Below are 9,179 nucleotides of genomic sequence, written 5' to 3'. Positions count from 1 at the left end.
TAAAATCTTCAGGCTCGTGTATTATTTTTCTGGATAAAATATTGAGTTCGCCGTTTTTAAAAATAGGCTCAAATCGAGCTGTTTAACATCACTATGCCTATTGTAAAGTATACAAATAACTTGAAAAATTTTTGCTTAAAATTTTTTTGAAGATATTATATAAACTCTGATTTTTAAAAAAGGAATAAAATGTGTCTTTCAAACAATGAACTGTCTAAAAAAAATTATCTATAACGCGCTAAATAAAAAAATTCAAAATAATTATACGCCGAAATCAAGTAAGAAACATCTTCCTCCTTGTTAGCACGAGCGTTGGCAGTGTATTGGCAAAATATATCAAGATCCTCTTCTTTTCTAATATCAGGTCCGCACTAAGAAAAAAAATATATAGAATAAATTTTAAAATTTAAGTAATTTACATATTGTTTAATTCCTTTGAGAATAAAATGGGCTTCTCTTTGAAATGTAGGATCCCTTAAAATGTAATCAACCTATTAAAAAATTGTATAGAAAAATAGTAGTTTAATCAATTAAAATTAATCATTTTTAATACTGTAAATGTTACCACAAAAAAAGAAACGCGTTATTCGTTAAATTTTATCGTTACTTCTTACCTTGTGAAAAAAGAATGTGTTACCTCGCTAATCAAAGAATGACACGTTACTCGAAAAAATACGAAATATTATATTTAAATTTACTTTTCTCCCCATAGATAATAAAAATAAAATTATATAAAAATAATATATTATAAAACTATTGTTAAAATTGTCGGAATAGATCATGAATAAATATATTTTTGTACTACTTCTTATTTTTATTATCACGCTTTATATATCATCTAAAATAATATAAATAAAATAGTCTATAATGTTAATCATTTTTAGTTAGTGTTAATAAAACAAAACTATTAAGTTAATATGTATAATAATAATGTTAAAAGAAAGAATAATAAAATTTGTCCGCCAGTATTTACTTTTTAAAAAAATTTCGTTTTTATCGAAAACGTGATACTTTAACAACTATTTTAAAATACAGACATAATATGATTTATTAAGAGTAAATTTGAAAAAATAATGAGAACTAAATAAAAGATACTTTTATAATATGTTTTCTACGATTTTGAAAAAAAATTTAATATATAAAAACCATTATTTATTTTTATAAAAATATATATAAAATATTTAAAAAAATATATAAAAAGATATATAGTCTATATTAATAAGGGATAAAAGTATGTACATAAAATTTAAAAAATAACAATAAAGACCGGGGGTATAAAGCGAGGAAAAAAAATAAGAAGTAAAAAGGGTTTAGTAAAGCTCTTTGGCTAGTAGACAACCAATCAAGCTGATATATTTCGCTTTAAGGATACCTATGACTAGGTTCTTCTGATAGTTTGGTGATTTGTGATCTTAGGTTTTTGAAAAGTGGTGCAAGTTTGCCGAATTGGCAAGTGTGGTTGAAATAATAGAAATGAAACAAAGGTCATTTAAATTTTTGTGTATTTGGAATTTTAAGTTGTTCATTTTGGACAATGATGTTGAGTGCTTGGTTAGATGGGGTCCGGGGGTCAATATATGAATGTCCTCTCTAGGAATCTAAAATGACCCTGGGGTTCTAGTCGGGCGAATTACAACCTGACACGTGATGATTATGGAACAGTTTAGATGACTAACGATGGCGTGGGTAAGTTCGTTGTTTTAATGTTGAAGTTGAAGATTGAAGGAAGGAATGACCTTGAGAAACTCATATCCAGTACATTGAGCAGAAAAATGAATAGGGTGCGGTCAGTAGATTACATGCTAGATAAGAGTGTTTTAACGCAGGGAGCAACTATCGGCGCATCCCAGTCCGTCTGTATATTGGTTGTGGGGGGGGGGGGATGAGAATCAACATTGATCCGTGTTTTTATTTATGGCCTCAATTAAGGGAGAGTCTTCTTTAGAATGATGGGCGTTGATTATTTGCTTTCACAAGATGCTACTCGATTCTAAAGAGGTTATTGATAAGGGAGATCTAATGCTAAGTCCACCGAATTTGGTTGGGAACGAAGCTTGGGCCCAAGCGGTTTCGTTGAATCTGAAATTTACTATTTTTTCGGTTAAGACATTTATTCCATTTTGGAATGTTTGGAGTGGAAAGGGAATCGGTGTTGGACGGAGTGCTTAAAAAATCCTTGGTATAAAAAAGAGATTTTTAACAAGAAAAAGGACTTGCGTGAAGGAAGAAGAGTAAAGATGTCTTCCATTTAGGGATAATATCATGAAGAGTCAAGAAAGGTGCAAATTGCCCCATGCCCTTCTACAGAAGATACTAAATATGTTAATTCATCAAGTGAAGTGAATTTGAAATCATGAGTGTTAGAAGCATTCAAATTTAATTGGATAAATTTCGATTAAATATTGATTATTAATTAAATTTTTTTAATTAGTTTTTTTGTAGATAATTTATTTATTTATTTCTTCCAACAATTTATTTTCAATAATGAGATAAAAATTGAGCTCTTGAGCTCAAAATAGTTTTCGCTATGCTGAACACATGTTCAACTGGCGTAGAGGATAAGAGGGTTTTATTATATTTATAATTATAATTTTTAATACTGACAATTTATGATAAATATTTAAAGAAGGATATTTATTTTCAAAAAAAAAACTAATTAGATCATCTTCACAAGCATCCTTATTTTAGATCCTCATAAATTTCCATGTATCTTTATCAGAATTTAATCTGAATTCATAGTTTTATTTTCACAAGTTTTTTTAGAAATGAACTGCTGGGACTTATGTTAAAATATTTGTATTAAAGAACAGTCTATAATTACAAAGCGTAGACTTAGTGCCCTTAATTTTCTTTTTTATGTAAAAACTGTTTAATATTAGACTAGAGCAGAGTTAATTCATCTTCATCTGAAAACTTAAGTACTATTGACACATATTATTTATAAAAGGGTATTATTAGATGATATAATTTAACTTCGGTCTAGAATTAGAGTGCTCCAAAATTGTTAAAACTGGGAAAAACATTTTAAGACTTAGATTGAAGTAAGAACTGAGAGGCAATTTATAATACTTTCTAAATGTTAGCCCTAAAAAATGTTACTCAAATTTTTTTTTATGTAAATTATGTTTTAGTGGACTTTAAAGAGATTAATTTTTTTTAATGATATTTAATAAAAAGTTTAAAACAAAATTGCAAAAATGGGCGACAATTTGTTTTTTCCAGCAATGTGCTATTATTTCAAATTAAAATCTTTTCAGCGCGTTATAAATTTAGAAATCGGATTTTTCCATAATTATATTCTATCATGTTTGAAATACCTATCTTATAAATTGTAGGCAATTTTGCTGTAAACTTTTAAGACATTTATAATTTATATAAAAACTTATGGAAATTTAATATAAATTATATTGAGCTTAAAGTTTCAAGGAAAAATTGTCTGAAATACACAGTAGATATTTCAAACATGAAAGCACAGATTTCCGGTAAAATCAGAATTTTACATAAAATAAGCTATTCAAAATATGATATAACACAGTACCGGGAAAAACACATTGTCGCTAACCTATATATATTTCTTTAGTATAAATTAATCATTGAAATCCACTCCTATCTTGAAAATCTTAAAAATCTCTAGTGGACCTCCAATTTCTAGACCGACTATATCCGATTGATTTAATATTAATTAGATTAACTACTTTATAAAACTTAGCAACAAAAATTTAATAAATAAAATAAAAATGAAGAACTATGGTGGTTGATCTGAAATTATCTCTAGACTTAAATTATTTATAAATTTAAAAAAAAAAATAGTGATATATAATAAATTTTCTATAGAAATCATTTAAAGTCATGAGTAACGAGAGAGAAACACGTTACTCATTATTTGAAACAAGCAACGAATGGCGTTCCCAATCCTATTGAAAAATTAATTTATAACTTGCTCCTAAACATATTAGAATAAAGTTTTCTAAATAGAATAAAATCACATGATGAAAACACAAATTCGGGTTAATAAAAATCAAACTATGATATTTTAATTATAAAAATTAAATAAATATGTAAAATGTTATTTTTTTGTGAAACCCAAACGTATACCTGGGATCTGGATAGCTTGTTAATCATTTCTCAATATTCATGAATTAAAAGATAGAAAAAATATTTTATAATATGGAATTATTAATTATTACTTGAGCAGCGGCTGAAATTAACTCTTCGTTTGTCATCGTCATATTTAGGGGATCTACGTAAAACATAGCTTCCACATAATATGGACCATTAAAAAGGGGACTGAAAATCTTGGCCTTTTTTATTGATTTGTTGGCTAATTCATTACAAATAAATATTTAAATGTCAAGTAACTTTATCGAATTGATTAAATATATAATAAATAGAAATATTTTCATCCAGATATAATGAAAATATATCTCCTCTATTTTCATTTTATAAAATAACCTTGAATTTAAATGATATGATATGAAAGATTTAAACTATTTTATTTTATTTGATAGCTTGGAACTACAGAAGGCAATATTTTTCCAATTTGATATTAGATATAATTTTTACGTGTGATTTTTTTTATTAAAGATTTTAATCGAAAATAAAATTTATTCAGTAAATTTTGGGGAAAAGCTCTCCATTGCCACCAGAGGCACCCGACTAAAATACGGTTAATTTCCTAAGATATTACTTTTAAACATTGAATATTAAAAGAAGGAATTTAAATATTCATCTATTTACAAATAGTAAAATGCTCATATAAGAATTTTTAAACCTTTTGTCTTGTTGTGTATCTCTATATAATCTTTGAGATCATTGTGTAGTACATTACGGGTCTTGGATAGTCGTTTTAAGCGATACAAATTTCTTAGATCTCCCTCGACAGGTCTACCTCTAATCAAATAAGATTCATCTTCTATTTCGATGGTTCCGTGCTATGATTTAAAATTAAAATAATTTTTTAGTAAACATAAATTATACACTCTTCTTTATCAAATAAAAATCAATAATATTTAAAATGAAATCATTCACACCCAACAAATATTCATAGTTCGTATTTTCAATCAATCGATATGGAAAAATTAAACAAATAATCAAGATTAATGGATTATCCCTCTCGAGAGCGACTTAAGTTAGCTTTTGGTTACACTGGGTGACAAAATAATATGTCACGCTTTGAAATCTTTCCAACTCCATAACCTGTCCTTTTTTTTTCTATTTACTAAATTTTGTTATTTTATTAAAGAATATATATAACTTAACATCCCCAATTTTTTTTTTGTAATTTGATTATGTCGATATAAGAGAAAGAAAATTCGAAGATTTTACGAAAAATATAACTTAAGACCTTCAATTTTTCAAAAAAAAAAATTTGTAACTAGATTTCCCAAAATACATATTGGATGGTCTTGTTTTTCTCTTTTAACACATAATAATATCTTCTTTTTTTTCTTCAATTTTTCAAGTTTATTCAAAAGATCTATAGGGTTGCAGCCTATTATAAAATATTAAAAGGAATTTAAAAATTTGTCATTTAAAAACCTCATTCTAAATGACAAATCAAAATTTTAATTAAAAAATATTCAATTTAGCAAGAAAAAATATGGTATAAACTTAGAGATTTCGTTAATAGATGTCCAAACATTTGTGCCATCTATGACCAAGATCTTCAGGGCTTGCATAATATTTTTCTGGGTAAAATATTGAAGTTAGCCGTTTTTATAAAATCGGCTAAAATCTAGCCGTTTAACAGATCGCATATAAAATATAGAATTAAACATATCGTCGGCTGAGAATTTGGAAGTTTTATCTCCACATTTTATAATTTTACAGGAGAGCAATTTTAAAAATTAAATTATTGTTTTTTATCGGATTATTAACTTAGCATCGATTTGAGTTATTTTATAAATATTTCGGATTTTTTAATGTTAAAATAGAGATGGTATAATTATTTTAAAAAAAAATTTATGTAAAAAAAAAGTCACTAGAGTTAAGAAATGACGTTCAATTTAGATTTGTTTGATGACCAAAATAATTTGTGGTATGATTAATGATTTGAGAAAAATTTTCAAAAAAGTCGAGTGGCTATAGTCCTACATAATAAAAATAAATCTAGCCAGTTTATGAAAAAAAATTAATTTTTGTCTTTTAACATTTTCTTTTATCTTAATTTTCTAAAACCCGACTTGAGCATATGCCAAAAAAGTTAAAGCTGTTAAGTTTCACGTATTCTTAAATAAAATTCTTAATTTCGTTCAAAAAAAAAATCGAATGATTCTTTGTAGAGTTTAAAAGTTTTTAAAATGACATTTTGAGGTACCTTATTATATATATAATTTTTGAATATTTATCATTAAATTTTAAGATTTTTTTTTGTAAGAGTGTAAATAAAAATCGTCTAATATTCTATTTGGATATTTTTGGTATTAAAAATATAGTTAAAGCTAATATAATAGTACAGTTTAATTTTAGGGTACTAATTATCTCCCCGAATTTGTTAATTAATGTTATCAAATAAATGTCGATACATTATTAAGATTAATAATTTTGATTAACTAAATTTAGGAATCATGATGTAAGATAATATGGGGACAAAAATGTGGTTCGAGTTTATTTTTTATTAATTAAAACTTCTTCTAGTTGCATAATTTAAACATATAATTTTAAAAAAAGTCTACTTATCTAGCATATAAATACTAAATTAGTTTGGCTGGCATGCTTGAACAAATAAATTAAATTGTCGAAAAATAAATATTCGTAACTAATTCGATTGATTTGAGACAAGGTGTATTAATTTCTATTATTTTATAATATAATAGTTAATTTCGAAAATGGGCAACTTCAATAATGATAATTTATATGTTGTAACCATCATATTATCTTTTTTGTCTTCAACGATTATGCCCCTATTGTCCATGTAAAACCATTTATAAAATTGGTATTTCTTGCTTGGGTCCGGGTAGATTGTCCGATTGTCATCTTTATGTTCAATTAAAAAATTAGAACTCAACACATTATCTGTCATAGGATATAAAGTTAAGTTTAAATAGCTTTCCTTCTTTTCTTCTGGTAAATTTATATTTTGCTGTATGATATAATCCAAATGTTCATTTTGTATATCTAAATATGCTAGGGACCATTGATTATGACACATTTCTAAAAATAACCATATAAATAATATATAAATATTTTAATTTATTATCAAATTAAAAATTATTATGACCACTATGGCAATATAAAAAAATTGTTATAAAATTTTGATCTTAGAAATATATATACCATGGAAACATAATAAATTTAAGAAATAATTTATTTTACCTATTTGCCTGGTCAAAAACAGATAAAAAATAATTTGGAAGTTGGTCATTTGAATTTGATTAGAAGTTTAATAAATGTTTTAAAATTTTTTATGCTTTAATCAATATAATTTGGAAACGGTATGACTTTCTAAATTTATTTACTACCTTTATAAAAAAAATTTTTTAAAATATAGCCTTGCTGCTAGTTAAAACTATTTTAAGATATTGAGCATTTTTGTATTTATTTTAAAATAGCCTAAAATTGTATTGCATTAAGAGCGTTAGTAAATGTATTTTTGTTCAAATATTTGACATACCCTAGCTGCAATAAAATCTAATTGTAGATATATTTTTTTAATTTAGTTATATATTATTTTAAATTTTATCAAAAATAACCATCTCCCATCCCCTTCCCCAATATATATGATAAATTTTTCGTTTCCAATCTTATTTAGATAATCAATTATTTGCCTTCTGAGGTAAAGGTCGGGGGGGGGGGTTTATTTGTTCCTGGCTCTCCCCTTTTCTTACACGCCTGCAGCCATTTTATGATAAAAATCCCTAAATCAAATTTAAACTCCAATATTTTTCTAAAGGTGAAAGTTTTGAATGGTTTTTAATCCTATAATTCTTTCCTTTTCTATCTGAAATTTGATCAAAATTTGCCTTAAAGTGGCCGTTTTACATGATAATCTAAATAAGTTGATCTGCGAATTTGAGTTATTTCTGCCGGTTTCCCCAATAGTTTGGAGCAGTTAGGTCTCCTTAATGAGGTTGGTAAGCGTCTCGCATGGCTTGGCAGCCAAAAGACCTGTCTGGAATGTGTCATGTTTTACCTCATTTCTCGCTAATAGAAACTCTGATCTATTGCGATAAATATAGGACCCTTTTAAATTCTTTTATTTTTATCCTCAAATTTTTAGTGTTTTGATAAACCCCTGTTTCCAATCCCAAAATTATTTAAATCACAATAAGAACGGGCGTTAAAAAGTTGTCCATTTCCTTCAAACAAAATATGGAATTTGAAGTTTTAAAAGACACTCCCTTTTCCCTCTTAGTTCAAGACACATGGTATTTTTTTTTATATTATATTATATATATTTTTATTAGTATATATTCATTTTATGCTATATTTTATAATGTATTATCTAAACTCCAAAAAATTTTATTTCTAAAAACATTTAATAAACTTACATATCAGAAATATAGCTTTTTATCAGGCTAATATTTTATTATAACAATTTCAAAATCTCCGGAGACGCAGTTATACCGTATCTATATACCTTTATCAAAAACTTTTTTAAGAAACATTAATAAATTCTTAATGAAATTTTATATTTATATTGATATGTGTAAAATTCTGAAGTAAACGTTACATCAGGAGCTATATCAATATTCCAAATATTAAATATTTACGTTGATCTATCTTAATTATTGCATAGTATTGTTTGGTTTTATTTTAAGATGCAAGTCAAATCAAATAATTTCTCTATTGCACTATAACTAATTATAACAATATAATTATAATAATGATCTTATCCAATATATAATCTCCATAATCTATAAATGATAGTTTTTCTAATTTTAATATTATAAAATTGAAAGAAACTATATAACCTAATGTAAAAATTTTTACTTATTCACCCGGTCAATCCGGCCCGACCAATCAAGTTCGGAATCAGTTTAAAATTGAGGTTTGGCCTCGGAAAAGGATATTTTATTTCTCCAACGAAAGAATTACTATTATGTATGCTGTAATATCTAAAAAAAATATATTTAATTTAATATAAATAAAATACCATATATTTTTAAATTATTAATTTTTAATATATGAAAAACTTTTATATGTCATATAAATTATATTATTTAAAAATATATAAGTTT

The 9,179-nt window shown here is 25.6% G+C and overlaps 1 long non-coding RNA gene across 1 annotated transcript; it reads right to left on the bottom strand.

Annotated features, from left to right (window-relative positions):
• Positions 1 to 293: 293 nt before the first annotated feature.
• Positions 294 to 4,117, bottom strand: LOC135923241 (uncharacterized). The gene is made up of 3 exons (XR_010571158.1): positions 4,096 to 4,117; positions 420 to 491; positions 294 to 371 (listed from the first exon to the last, which is right to left on the bottom strand). It is a non-coding gene; the product is annotated as an uncharacterized LOC135923241 (long non-coding RNA).
• Positions 4,118 to 9,179: the final 5,062 nt, after the last annotated feature.

Source organism: Gordionus sp. m RMFG-2023, chromosome 1 (assembly GCF_954871325.1).
Source record: "Gordionus sp. m RMFG-2023 chromosome 1, tfGorSpeb1-WG-v2, whole genome shotgun sequence".
NCBI lineage: Eukaryota > Metazoa > Nematomorpha > Gordioida > Chordodea > Parachordodidae > Gordionus > Gordionus sp. m RMFG-2023.
The sequence above is the reverse complement of the archived record's forward strand: the minus strand, read 5'-3'. Positions and strand labels throughout refer to the sequence as shown.